Consider the following 14,674-nt stretch of genomic DNA (forward strand, 5'->3'; position numbering starts at 1 on the left):
GTTATATTTAGAGTATAGTCTAGTAGCCAACTAGGTGAACCCGGAAATGTTGAGTACACCAACGTTTTATTGCAGAAATGTGAAGTATGGGGCCCTAGCATACAGAAACTACCGGATGCTAATTTGCATATGTTGAGCAATTTGCATAATTTGCATAATTAGCAATATTAGCTTAATCGTCCATTTTGACCACATATTTTGCACTAAATGGCCAATTTCTACAATATGTGAGTGGTTTTAGAGGTTTTAGATGATGCTGATTTCATTTCTGGCATTTTCAGATTTTAAAGAGCTAATTTTATTACATATTTTGATTTATTTATTCAAATTTCTATTACTTTCAGTCATAATTTTAGGTTATTTTATGGTAAATAAAATAATCTAACATTTCAGAATCATGAGTGCACTTATAAATGTTGATTCATAGTGAGGCTGAATCCCCTCCTGACACTTTTGAAGATTCAAAATATCTTTTTGGATAAACAATGAATTTTTGTTAGGCTGAATGTTATGCATTTCTGGATGAAAAAGCAATGCGGGTATTTGACATAACTTGGATCCTGGAACTGTATGATACATGGTAATCGGGTAAACTAAAACTTCGCCAGACGCAAGAGTTAAAACTGAGTCTGGGCAACCCGGGTCAGCTCGCCAAACGCAAGGCTAACCAAGAGGGCTTCACCTCTGCACCAAGGCAAACATGTAAATATACAACATATACATGCCATACAAGACAGGCCCCGCAAGTCACTAGGGCCATGCCAGAATAGCAGATGTGCTTTCCAGGTTGGTCCGCAAGTCGCAAAATCAAACGAGGACCCAGTTAAAACTCCGCCAAACGGAAGAGTTAAAACTGAGTCTGGGCAACCCGGGTCAGCCCGCCAGACGGAAGGCTAACCAAGAGGGCCTTACCTCCGCACCACACAAAGCACACACTGGCTACCACCTTCAGGCAAACTGCTATGCCTCACAATTAATAAAAAGGCAGCCTCATCATCTTCACTATTCTCTACTGTTCTGTCATCATCTTCTCCAGACCCTTCATCTCTTTCTTTGTGTTCTTGGTGTTGTGTAAGGATGTTGCAGTATATACCATCATTGCCTTTGCAAGAACAATAAACTCGTACAGCCCAGACCTGCAGCTACACAGCTGCACTTTGCTGATGTACAAGGTTTCAACACAGCTTTAAAACCACAGCTGACAACATCTAACAAAGCAGGAGGAGCAACTGGACTTGAATCCTGTGTGGGCATAAGCAGTTCCTCTCCTTCCTTTAGACCCATCTTCTTGTCCCATCCAAACAAGGTGATATCCACAACCGGTGGATCAGGCTGGTCAGCTGATTCTCATAGTAGCACCTGTAGGTGGGCACGTCTTCCATGAAGGCGCATATTACGTTCTGTAGGAGGTAGTGCTTTCACTGCTGGGGGCCTTTTGCGCTTTCGGTAAATTTCATACGGGCTCCATCCAAGGTTACAGAGTTCCTCTGATTGTAAAGATATTTTAAAGTCGCTATTTTTGCCACTGCATGGTGCAAACAGACACTTCTTTCCTGACATTTCGACTTGATCAAAACGTTTCTCTTTGTTTTGAAAGTACTTAAAGGACAAGTTCGGTATTTTACACTTAAAGCCCTGTTTTCAGATTGTTTATGATGAAATAGTGAAATAGCATCTTTTGCAGCGATTTTTGTGTGAGCATACCAGTGAACACCCCTGACCACTCGCTGAGTTTCACGTCTTTGTAAATGAAAGTTTAATGCATTTTAGAAAGGATTGTTCCAGTGCACCATTAAACCCATTGTAGAGGTGTGAGGTGAAACAACAAACACCCAAAAATTCTCAGGGCAGCTGCATATGTCGAAATTTCAGCCAAAACTGTTCTATTTCATCATAAACAATCTGAAAACAGGGCTTTAAGTGTAAAATACCGAACTTGTCCTTTAAACCTAGATCCGAATGGTTAAATTAATACTACACAACAACTTGAGAAAGCAGCAAGAACACTGAATATCAAATGTTTTTAATCCATTCCTGATCAAATCACAAGAAGTCTGAATTTAAAAAAAGAATAAAATTTTTTTTAATAATGGTAACTAATTTTTGAACACCAGATTCACTCACAAAATGGATCTGAATAGAAATTCACAATGTACTGAACAAAACTGTCATTATAACTCATTATAACCTTTTATCTTAATGTGAAAACATAAATATGATATAAGCATATAAAAATATCGGCAAGGATAATTTCGACTTTAAAAATAGACTATGCTCCTTTGCTTCACAACATACTTATTGTATATACAACAGCTCACTGCAACAGCTTATTTGCATAAAAACATGACCAGACCTCAAGAAATGTAAACATATTGAGGTTATCAACATTCACATCAAAGAGCATGAGTTCTTGTGATTCTGAAATGTGAAAATATAGTGTTTACCATAAAAATAACCTAAAATTTTGTTCGGAATTAATAAAAAGGTGTCTAAATTAATCCAAATCTGTTATAGAATTACCATTTGGAAGTCTGAAAGTGGCAGAAATGAAATCAGAATCCTCTAAAACCTCTAAAACCACTTACATATTTTAGAAATTGGCCATACAGTGCAAAATATGTGACCAAAATGGACAATTAAGCTAATATTGCTAATTATGCTAATTATGCAAATTGCTCAACATATGCAAATTAGCATCCGGCAGTTTCTGTATGTTGGGGACCTATACTTTCCATTCATGCAATAAAACTTTGGTGTACTCAACATTTCCGGGTTCACAATGGGGCTCTATGGGCTGGCTACTAGACTAGTAACTAATTTACTTGGTTTAACTAAACAAAGAAACAAACTATATACATACCTGTTAACTACTTACCTCTTGAAAGGGAAAAATGGGTGTGATTTCATGCACAACAAAAAGTGTTGAGTGATACAACTTTGTTTTTTTTTTATCTGAAATCATTATTTTGCTTTTATTTGTACTATTCTAAATACATACCTCAATTAACAGTACTACGGTCTCTGAGTCACTGTTGTAAGTTGTTGCAGCATCTTTCTCCGCAGCGAACCTAGTCTTCTGTAACACTGGTCCATAGAGTCGTTTACATATTGTTAAAGATCCTAAAATTTCCTGTGGGGTGTACGGGCTAGCCGTCACGCACACGCTACAGTTACCTCGGAAATTACCTCAGAAAAACGTTCACAGAAGGTTGTTAGTCTAAGCACCAATAATACAATTGTAATTAAAAGACAGTAACGTAACTTCTGTATCTTAGTTAAAAAAACTATATTAATTCACATACATTGACAAATGCCACGAATTTTACAAGAAAACAAACTTTTAAGAGAAATTGTCTCAGACATGTAAAAGGCTCACCTGATTACAACGGAGGTTGAATCCAGATGAAACTGGTCCGGAATGGAAGGTCATCGTTATGCAAGGTTCCAGCAGTCTCATTGGCTAAATGTATGCGCACTGTATGTCGTAAATTAAAGCCTATTACTTTTTCTTGTTTTTGTCAATTTAATAAGCTGAATAAATCACTTATGAAAAAAAAAATAAAAAAAAGATATGTACCCTTTCCACAAATGGAGGCGTTGCCAGTTAAAAAAGCAGTTGTTGGCCGTTTCTCAATCTAAAGGCTGCAGCCTCCGGAGGTCGCATATCAAGACTGCCTTATTTCAGAATATTAACAATTATAAACTTGACTATTTAGTTTATGGTAAATTGTTGTAATGCTTATGACTTGCGAATGTAATGCTCAGTTTAAATAAACCAGGCTTGATGACGTATGCTGTCTGAATATGCGACCTCTGCAGGCTGCAGCCTTCGGATTGAGAAACTGAAAAAAAAACTATCAATTGTCAGTGCTCCCTTTTTGGGGTGACTGGAGAGCTCAAAGGTGATTTTGTTTCAAACTCGACACTTATGCTTGATCTATACACCTAATCTTTGTGTTTATTTTAAGAAAAAAATCTGTAGTTAATTGTAAGTGTGTGCTAGTGTTACAATACTATAAAAATTGTTTTTTTTTGTATTAAAAACTTTATTTTTGTATTAAGATTTTTTCTCTCTCTCTTTAAAACTGCCAGAAAATTAAATCAGAAAAAAATTACAAATCAGTCAACTTCCCATTTGTTGGGTTGAATGCAAAGTAAATTATGTACACATCCCACATTTTTTAACTCATACACCGCCATTGACGAGTTATCTCGTCATTTATGAGTTCATATTTAACTAATAAATATGCCTTTCTGGACGAATTTCAAAGTGAAAGTGTAATACCGGTTTTATCCACCAGATGGCCAAACCGAATTTATCAAAAACGGAAGTTAAAAAGATTTAATGATTTATTTTAACTGCCTTTATGTTTGATAGTCATTCTGAGTCTGATCTCTAACATAAATTCCTTTACAAAAATGCAATTTTTTTAAGCTTTTTGCTCAAAATGTTGTATTTTTTAAAAGAAATATCCATATTTCAGTGGTTAAATTAAATAGAAAAAGTAAATATATAATGAAACGTTTTTTCCCCATTTTGTTTGTTTGTTCATTGTTTGTTTGAAAGCAGAGGGTGTGTTCTTTAACCCCCTGGGGTCCAAAAACGCGGGGCCGCGTTTTGACGTGTTTTTTCCTTATCATGGCAGAATCAACTTAAAATACTCCATCATTAATAATCATACACTTACGTGTTTGACATCATTTGAAACGGTAAAGGGTCTTCTTTAATATGTGTTCAATCACAATAACAATAGATCTTTGTGTTTTTGTCAAATAAAGAAAATAAACAGGGTGTCCATCCAGACATTTCTGTCTCCGCCAGCTGTCTCTCAAAACACGTTACAAAAATCAATTGAAACTCCGCAATTACTCGTCACACAAGCATGATACACACATCCAAAGAAAGCCTGAAATGTCTACTTTTAAACAAGCTAAATATAATCGAAAACAAATATTGCCTGTTTATGTAATCTGCATTTAAGTAAAGAGAGTACTGTTTTTCCTGGCTGACTTCATTATCTTTAATTTGGTCACGCCCACAGCTGTTGACATGGTAATGAAGACACGAGCTGTTCAACCATAACAAGCAAAGCGTAAAGTTTGATCAGATTTAAAGACTTTTTACCGCATGTTTGGATTATAAACTTTATTCACACACGTGAGGAATATCTCCACTCCGACATTATATTAGTTTGCGTCCATATAAACTCATAATTACTCCCGCTCGGGTTTGAATGACAGCAGAGAGACTCGCCCACCGTCTCACAGACCACCCCCTCATAGTATTCAGCACAGAAGCGGTCGAAAGTGGACAAAAGAGACGGATTTAAGTACCAGGTGTAAACGTCATGTGTCTCTCTCGTCCACTTGTGATCCGATCGATGAAAATACATCTTAACCCTCTAGGCGCCACGGTCGACTTTTGTCGACAAGATGCGTCACTGAATGTAACTGCCGATTTTGTCACATAGGGTGTCAAATTTCGTTCATCCCCCCCCTCCACTAGATGGCAGACATGTCATACTTTATACCCGACTCAGAAAAACATCATGCTTCTATACAAACTATTAGAGCAAGAGCGCATTGAAGTGCGCAACAGCAAAGCTAGTGTGCAAGTGAGTCATTTTATCAGAGCGATAACCTCAGCGAGTTTTTTCAATACATGATCATATAATGGCATCAAAAAAGCTTACCTGCAATGAAGTATTGGGTCTTATATTCGCTGACAATGATTATGAAGGGGAATATCTGCCTTCAGAAGATGCTGGTGATTCATTTAGTGACCACGATTCAGACGCGCCCCTGCTTTGCAATCGTGCGGCTGGACAAAGTGAAAGTGTAGCTAAGTTATACACCAAGCACATGATGAATCCTTTGCCCAATGTCAGTGGTGGGAATGTTACCCGGGGTCGGAGAATTCATCGGGTTAGCAGGCGTGTTACAGGTGTGGGGAATGAGGCTGGAGGTAATATGCGCGTCCAGTCTTTTTACCGTGCAAGCAATGTAGAGTGAGCTGCGTCTTCCCGACCGGGCCCTGGGAGTCTGTCGGGCGAGCGGACGACTTCCAGTGCTCCGTCCCGTGCACACAATCACGGCGACAGTAAAGGCAATAGTCCAAGCTGTGCAAATTCTCTCCACTCGGGGCGCATGCGAGGAAGATCTGGCCATTAGTGATGGGTCGTTCGCGAACGAGCGGCTCTAAGAGCTGATTCTTTGTAGCGAACGAGCAGAGCCGAATCTTCAGACGCATGCAGGGGAGCCGGCTCTTCTAAGGGAGCCGAGCCAGAAGAGCCGAATCTATGAAAAGAGCCGGACTGCCATCACTAAAATGTAGAGCCAGTGCTTGAGCCGAAAGAGCCGAATCAAAGAGCCGTAGCAGGAGCAGAGGCGGAGTTACATTACACGGGGCAGAGGAGCCATTATGCATAACGTTAGTCTATCGGCGCGCAGATCAGTTTGTTTACTACCTACTATTTACCTGAGCATTCAGTATTGTGCAATATAGCATACAGAAGGTGAGGGACATTTTGGGGGGAAAGAAGTGCTGCATTTTATCATTCAAACATGTGACTTTTCATGAAAATTCAAGATGGCTGCCACATATGACGTCATAATATGCAAATTTAATGATGAAATTTAATTAATTTTTATTTCCCTCCATAAAGTGTTTCATCCTTAATATTTCTCTAATTTACAGAAAGTCTCTATCTCTTATCACGTTTAAGATATAGCCTTTTGAAAGTAACATGTCAAAATTAAATGTTTTAGGAAAAAACCTCTGGCGCCTAAAGGGTTAATACCAAGTGTAAACAGCCCCTTACACGCGACACCGTTTTTATGAGCGCTGCGTTACACGGAGACGCGAGCTCGCGCACATGCGATGTGTTTTTAAAGTTCATACGCGCTTACAGAAACACGTTTAAAACAGAAGCTAGACGATAAGGGGATGGGCATCTGAAAACAGTCATCTGAAAACAGCTTTTTATATTAATTGCTGCAGATGTTTATCTGAGATTAAGTTTATGTAGTATATGAATGTAACTTAGTATCAGTGACATTTACCCATCAGTTATATAAGTAAGGGTATTTCTGTGGACGATTTATGCTAACAGCTGTTTATAACTCTCTTAGAGGTATGCATCTCTCTCATCAGTACAAAACTATGAAGTGGAAAAACACTTTTTGGACATAAAGTTATATGGTAACATGAGCCACATGAAGTTTACAGCTTTGTTGTGTATCAGTTTCTTAGTTTATACAAAGTTTTAGGAATAGGGTATGTTTCCAAATAAACTTAAAATGTCCCACTAACCATCATTTCTATTTTGATTATATTGTTAATTTAATAAACCTCAAACAAACATGTATACATTTGTCCTCACATTCTTCACTGTAGTTCATTCTCACATTCCTGCCTCATTATGCAGCTCATTATGCGAGCCTTTGTTTGCTTGCTGTCAATCAATCCTTCTCGCATACAGCCCGTCTAAACAAAAAGTGTCTTACAATTTCTAAATCAATACATTGTTTTATGTGAATAAGTAGGCATGGTGATTGTCACATCATTTTAAAGAAAAAACTCTAGACTACTAGATTATGTTTAGGAAAGTCTTGTTAAAACATGTTTAGTTTGGGTTTTGTGGACTTATATCAGTGACTTAAAAATTTTGCTTTTTTAAAAACCACACATAAACATTTTTCCTTCAAAAATACAAACATGTACATACATGTAGCTCATATAATATTTTAGCCCAGTTTGTGCTGAACGCAGTGGTATGAGACACTTCCCATTATTATGGTTTAAAGCATCTGAAAAAAGACCAAATGTAAGAGCATGTCAGAACCTCTGAGAGTGTCCCAAAATGGTCGGACCCCAGAGGGTTAATTAGATATAATTTGTATGTTTATATATTTAAAGAAAATAATTTTTACTGCAAGGAATTTTGTGAAAATTTTGTTAAAATCACAAAAATGCAGGTGGGCAACTTTTCTCAAAAAGGCTGGCGGTGAACGAGTTAAGTAAACACAAATCTCATTGCACTTGATTAATTTGACATCACTTGAGATATAATTTTCCGTAACTATCCCTGACAAAATAGTTCCTGTTTGTCTGTCTTTAACCATGTTAAACCTGGTTGTACTAATTGAATCAATAAAGGCATAGCCTGTGTCAAGACCCACATCAACAAATGATCTGACCAGTGCCATTGTGCCTTGTTCTGTTACAACTGCGTGGTTAACTCTTCTTGACAGTGTTGTGCTTGCTTTTGAATGAACCCTGTTTCCATTAATTAAAGCTCTTTAAAAAATGCACATTGGTCAACATTAATGTTTTGCTCTCGTAACAGAAACGCCTCCCTTGGTGTGTTGGTGCTCTTAGTATAGGTGAGCCCTGAAATATTGTGTTTGTTTTTTTAACACAGTTTGTGGCAAGTTTGTACCCACGTAGCATACGCTCAACAAAGTCTGTGCTTGGTTTTTTAACACTGCCATTGTAAACAGTAGAAAAAAGTCTTGGAACACTTTGAAAAAGGGAAAAGCTATTAACTATTTGTTCTGGAACAGCCTGGGTGCCATGAAAGAGCTTTTGCAAGGTACCATTGTGACTTTCAAAAATAAATGCACTTTGGCACCATAGTGGACCCCAGTTTCGTACCGACTGTGCAGCATGCTCCAAAATGTGCACAGTAAAACTGACATGACATTTGCCATACAATCTTTCAAAGCGGCTCACAAACGTTTTTAATAGGTGTTCAGCTACATCAATGTCATGAGAGGACATGTCATCTTTTAATAGACAGTCAGTTGCTTGGACAAGAAGTAGTAGGTGCTCCAGATATTCAGATGGTAAGATGCCAATCAGGCATGGAATACTATAAAATAAAAGGAAATTCCTATATTCTGAAGCCTTCCAGAATTTGCGCAACCTAACAGAGCGTGGAGGTCTTGTAATATTAACTGGTGGTTTGATTTTAAAAAGGCGTTTGTCAATGGTCGTAACTAATCTTCCCAAATACCATCTCTCTCCATGGTACATTGAATCAAACCATAGAGTCGTGAATTGCCTACTAACACCGAGTAAAATCCCACGCATGTAATCAAAAGAAAATCCCAGAATCATATTAAAATACATTAAGAACATTAAAGGGGATGGCCCTTACATGTGCCAGTTTCAACTGCTCTTTTAACATCATCAAAATGCTGACTGTGGGTAGGCTACGTGGTCTTTTATCTCTTTGTTGTGAAGCATACACCCTAGTAAAACCATTTCCTTTGGCAACTATTTCTCCCTTCTTATAACACCAGTTGCATCCATATTCCCCATTAAATTGCTTCATGTTTTGGACAGAGCAGCGAGCAACAGAATCACACACACAGACAAGATTGAACACACGCATTTGTGTACTTTGTCCTTTGTGCTGTACTAACAGACCTTCTTGCTCTAACTGAATGCACTCATCAACAAAGGCCTGAAGAAAAGAATTCATTTCAGGCTTAGAAGCACCAAACCACAAACCTGCCAGGAGCACATGCTTATTTCTCATATCAGCAGGAAGTTCATTAATTACAACTTGAATTGGCCAAATGTGAAAAGGCGATGATTTAAGAATAGGGACACCATCAACATTCCATGTGAGTGAAAGGTTAAATTGACCCGGATCATTCAGAAGATCTACCGATTTATACAATGCACCATCAAATATATCTTGGACACTGTCTGGACTGCTTTTTACTCTGGTCCATTTGTAATCCAGGGCTGTTTTAAATTCAGAATCTAATATTTTTTCTTCAAGTTGCTTTCTGATTGATAATTTCATGAACATGTCACCAGATTCAATGAGAGAGTTCTTATCCCCAGGTTCAGAACCACATGAAGCACAATTTGCTGGGATTTCATTACCAAAGTAATGATGACATGTGGGGCAGATGTACACAATTTCAAATGAGTTACAATCAAATTCTTTCATGAACATGTATAGACTATTTGGTGCTCCATTGGTTCCTTCTGGACAATGTAAATTAATTAGATCTAATAAATCACCAAGAGCAGATTTTGTTGTGGTATGCCTAAAAGCATAGGATAAAATTGATAACTGAGATTCTTCTTTAGTAATCCTAGCGGTGGGATATATTTTGTCTTTCACAGCTCTTGGGTTCTCATCAGCATTATTGTCCATGTTGCCATGTCCTTCAACATCCATCTGAAATAAATAAATATTCTTCTTTTGTTCTGTTAAATCTACACCACACACTTACTACACTATTATACAGTTGAAAAGAAGAGTTACAGTTTGCTTAAGGATCGAGAGACATGATAAAAATATAATAGTTAAAGAAGTGAGCAAACAAAAGATAAATGTAAGTACTGTATATACAGATGTTGCCATTTCAGATGTACTTACTGTGGGGTCCTTAGGGGGTGTCATATGCCAGTTTTGTTCATTCTCATTGTCAGATTCTCCTTGCTATCACAAATGAACAAATAGTTACTCTGTACACAAACTACAAGCATTGATAAATGCAATTTTATTGCAATTTCTTAAAGAAAATGTGTTTTTTACCATGTTATGGTGTAGTGTTGTGTTGAGTTCGTCCCACTCCTCTTCTTCACTTTCAGATGTGTCATCCTGGCAAATAGGGCAATGAACAAGTACGGTTAAAAGACAGAATACATTACAGTAATAGGAACAGCTGAATTAGTAGCAACCTACTGTGGAATGATGTGGTGGCTTGTTACAGTGGGAACTGCTTTCCTCTTCACAATTAGATGTGGCATCCTGGCAATCAGAAACATGTAGTCAATAGATAACCCAAGCTAACATATATAGATAGCTTATTTTGGTGCTTAAATTGAAAAATAATTTATGGTGATACTTATAATTATGACATGTGTTAGTGTACAAAGGAAGCACATTACAATAGTATGAGACATAATTTGCATTTAAGCTTTTATCATATCCAAGGTTTGTACTTACTTGATGCATTGGATCTTGTAACCATGTTTTGTAATGTTTCCTAAAACCTTAAAGCAACAGAAAAAAACTTAAGCTTCACATCAAATACTTAAAAGACAATCATATTTCCAATACAATGTTTAGTAGTACCTTTTTGACTATCACTCCATCTTCTTTTGGTAGCTGTTGGAATTATTCTCTTGTGTTGGGTACAACTTGTACTCCATTGTCTTTACTCCCTGCAAAATTAACCTCTGATTATTGCTGCATATTAAAAACTAACAATGTTAAGATATAGCCTAGATTTAGGGTCACGTGACTGAAATGTTTCTCATGATCTTGAAAACTTTGCAAAATATGTTTGCTTAAATGTTTGAAAGTAGTTTTGTAGACAAAAATATAATTCAGCAAGTTATATAAAATGTTAAGTGTATATTTTTCCATTTTTTTTGAATACGTTTCTAGTTTAGACATTATTGTTTACTTTTTACCATGATTACATTTTCTAAATGTGTAAAAATATGAATAAGTAACTTAATCTAAGTGACCCTAAACCAGGGGTCTCAAACTCAAATTGGCTTGGGGCCATTTCTGAGATTGACATTTCATCGGAGGGCCGCAGAGCTATTTTAAGGTTAAAAATGTAAGAATTTTGATTGATCCTGACCAAAAGGTCAGCCCTTCCTGAGAAACAGCATGGACGCCCGAGAATGCAGTGTGTGTGCCCTGTAGGTGCCCGAGGCAGCAGAACATCAAAAGAGAACCTTTTGCAACACAACAACTTTCCTCCAGGACTCACGGCAGGGACCAAGACCCCAAAACACCCCTCTCGGGAACCAGAACTTTATCTCGATTACAGGAGACTCCCTGGAGAGTTACACTTGATTTTCAAACACCACATCTCCATACAAATGATGGACCTGCAGACAAATGTCTGACCCCTCTACCCCTCCTTTCCTTGTTACCTCCTCAACACAGGACAGTTTACAGCACACCAGATGATTATGTGTAAGAAAGGTCATATCAAATGTAAAATAACAGTGGAAAATATTCATGTTTCACTTCATTACAAAGGTTTTATCGCGACTGGTACACAGGTCTCATTCTCACATCAATAAAACAAATAGTAAAAGGTTTAATAGAGTTAAGAAAACTTAACTCTACCCAAGGGGCGTACACCCCACTTCAAATGTATCCAGGACGAGGTGCCTCCCATAGGTCTGTAAGAACCAATCACTGCAAAGTTCCATTGATAAATAATGTTTACATAATGTTTATTCTATCTGGGAATATAAGGAGAGCTGACAAACATTTCAGGGAATCTGTAACCAGATATCCCGCACAATTACTGTGTGTCGTCTTTACCAGGTATGAAAGGTTTTTATATTTCCTGTTTGATGTAAATACTATTGGTTTGTATTTGTGCTACATTATATTTGAACAACTGTGAATTGGCTTTGAACTGTGATTTTCTTACCTGGTTAATAAATTGTTATGTTTGATTTATTCTGTGTTGCTCAGTAACTTTTGACACTGCAAGTAATACCGTTGTATCCGTAGTTACCGTAAGGACAGAAATCAGGCTAGGATCGGCCCAAATCCCAGCTAGATAGTGAATGATACATCATCTGAGGATTTGTGAGATACGACTAGCAAATTGGCGTTAGTTTAAGTGTACTTAGAAGCGTGGAGGCTGTGTTTCCGTTTAGAGTAACATTTCAGATTACTCTAAATAGGGTAAGTCTCAACCTCTGTTTGTTTCAATATTATTCTATTCATTCACTTTGATTAGAAATAATTATTGTAATAATTAAGTGTCACCTCTAAGGGGACTAAATAAAGTATGTTTAAAGTTGAGCACGCAGAGAGCGGCCGCTTAAGCGTATAGTCCAACCTCTGGCAGTGACCAATACTGATTCGCTTATGACCGTTGACCAGTATATTAATTATGAGGCCCGTACTAGGATCATGTGCGACTATGAGAACCGAATGAACGAGTGTAATACCAGAGCTTTATCAGAATAAATAAACATCTATCCAAATCATACTATTAGTAAAATAACAACCTATGTAAATATTAATTATGTCTTATTTAATTGGAGTCAGATAAGAGATTAATGATCAAATGAAGAAATGCATAAATCCATATCTTATTATCTAATGTGAAAGGAAAGACTGAAACGCGCAAGAATCCTTCGCCACGCCTCTGGAGACCGCCATTGGACCAGTGGGTGGTGCCTACCTTACAAAAACGTACAATATTTCTGTAAATGTACTGTTTAAATTCTATTATACCACGGGTCTGTTGAATGCTGCATTCTGATTGGCTGAGAAATGTTCTATGGGTGTTGATTATTTTTCTGTAAACCGCACACCTATCTTTTCAAATGTCTTAAAAATAGGCACCAGAGCAATGTTTGTGGTAACCGTGGTATAAGTGGAATAATTGACTCCGGTCCTTTGAATTATTTGAAAATAATGCACACCTGCGGTGTAATGCAATACCACCTTGGTGTGCATTATTTTCTTATAATTCAATGGCCCGTCGTCAATTATTACTTACTTAATGTATAATAATAGCAGTGGCTTTTAAATATACATTTCATATAAGTAAATAATTTCTTAACTTTCTCTTTAATAACTAAGGCCTATTAAAACCTTGCACTAAACTAACAAATAATTTATAAACTATTATAAAAAATTACCATCAGTAAGTGTTTGTGTTTTGATTTATTTTGGATTGTTTTCAGTCATAATATTGACTTTTTTATGTTCCATCTTTGTTATTCCACAGTTTTAATGAATTTGCTATATATGTGGAAAAATATGAATAAGTGAAAGTGATTCTAAAACTTTTAAATGGGTGGTCAATGTAACATAAGCTAGTTAAACAGAAAAAATTATAATGCTGCTCTGTGTAATTGCATAGTAAGCTACATAATAATATATTATACTTCATTATAGCAGTACATACTTTTATCCTCTGTATGTTTCTCCTCATCTTTAATCTTTTCTTATCTGTAGTTTTTGCATTACATCTACGGCTCTGCCTCATATATGCGGTGTTTCCAGAAGCTGTGACTTGTTGATGTGAACCCCACCGCAGCTGATATATAACCGGAAGTAACAAATCCTCTCTGGACAAATACTACAAAGTCCCGTCCAGATTAACTGATTGCATGATATGATTGACGCGAGGTTCAGATGACGATTTATTCCACTATCCTCGCAATCAAGGAGCGTGCGCGGCTCATGGAACCAGGAGAATTTTTGTAGGAACCTGCAGGTTTCCTTTATAATTCCTACATACGTCATGCAGGCTTCCTGTAGGAAACCAGCAGGATTTCTGTAGGAAACCAGGAGAATTTCTGTAGGAACCTGCAGGATTCCTGTAGGAAACCAGCAGGAGTCCTGTAGGAAACCAGCAGGATTTCTGTAGAAACCTACAGGCTTCCTGTAGGAAACCAGCAGGAGCCCAGTAGGAAACCAGCAGGAGTCCTGTAGGAAACCTCCAGGCTTCCTGTAGGAAACCAGCAGGATTTCTGTAGGAAACCAGGAGAATTTCTGTAGGAACCTGCAGGATTCCTGTAGGAAACCAGCAGGAGTCCTGTAGTAAACCAGCAGGATTTCTGTAGGAACCTACAGGCTTCCTGTAGGAAACCAGCAGGATTTCTCTAGGAAACCAGGAGAATTTCTGTAGGAACCTGCAGGATTCCTGT

At 37.4% G+C, this 14,674-nt stretch overlaps 1 long non-coding RNA gene across 1 annotated transcript; it reads right to left on the reverse strand.

Moving 5' to 3' along the window:
* Positions 1-10,583: 10,583 nt before the first annotated feature.
* On the reverse strand, positions 10,584-11,595 carry LOC141353261 (uncharacterized). Its single transcript, XR_012360274.1, has 3 exons — positions 10,977-11,595; positions 10,713-10,778; positions 10,584-10,628 (listed from the first exon to the last, which is right to left on the reverse strand). It is a non-coding gene; the product is annotated as an uncharacterized lncRNA (long non-coding RNA).
* Positions 11,596-14,674: the final 3,079 nt, after the last annotated feature.

Source organism: Misgurnus anguillicaudatus, chromosome 21 (genome assembly GCF_027580225.2).
Source record: "Misgurnus anguillicaudatus chromosome 21, ASM2758022v2, whole genome shotgun sequence".
In the NCBI taxonomy this organism is placed as follows: Eukaryota; Metazoa; Chordata; class Actinopteri; order Cypriniformes; family Cobitidae; genus Misgurnus; species Misgurnus anguillicaudatus.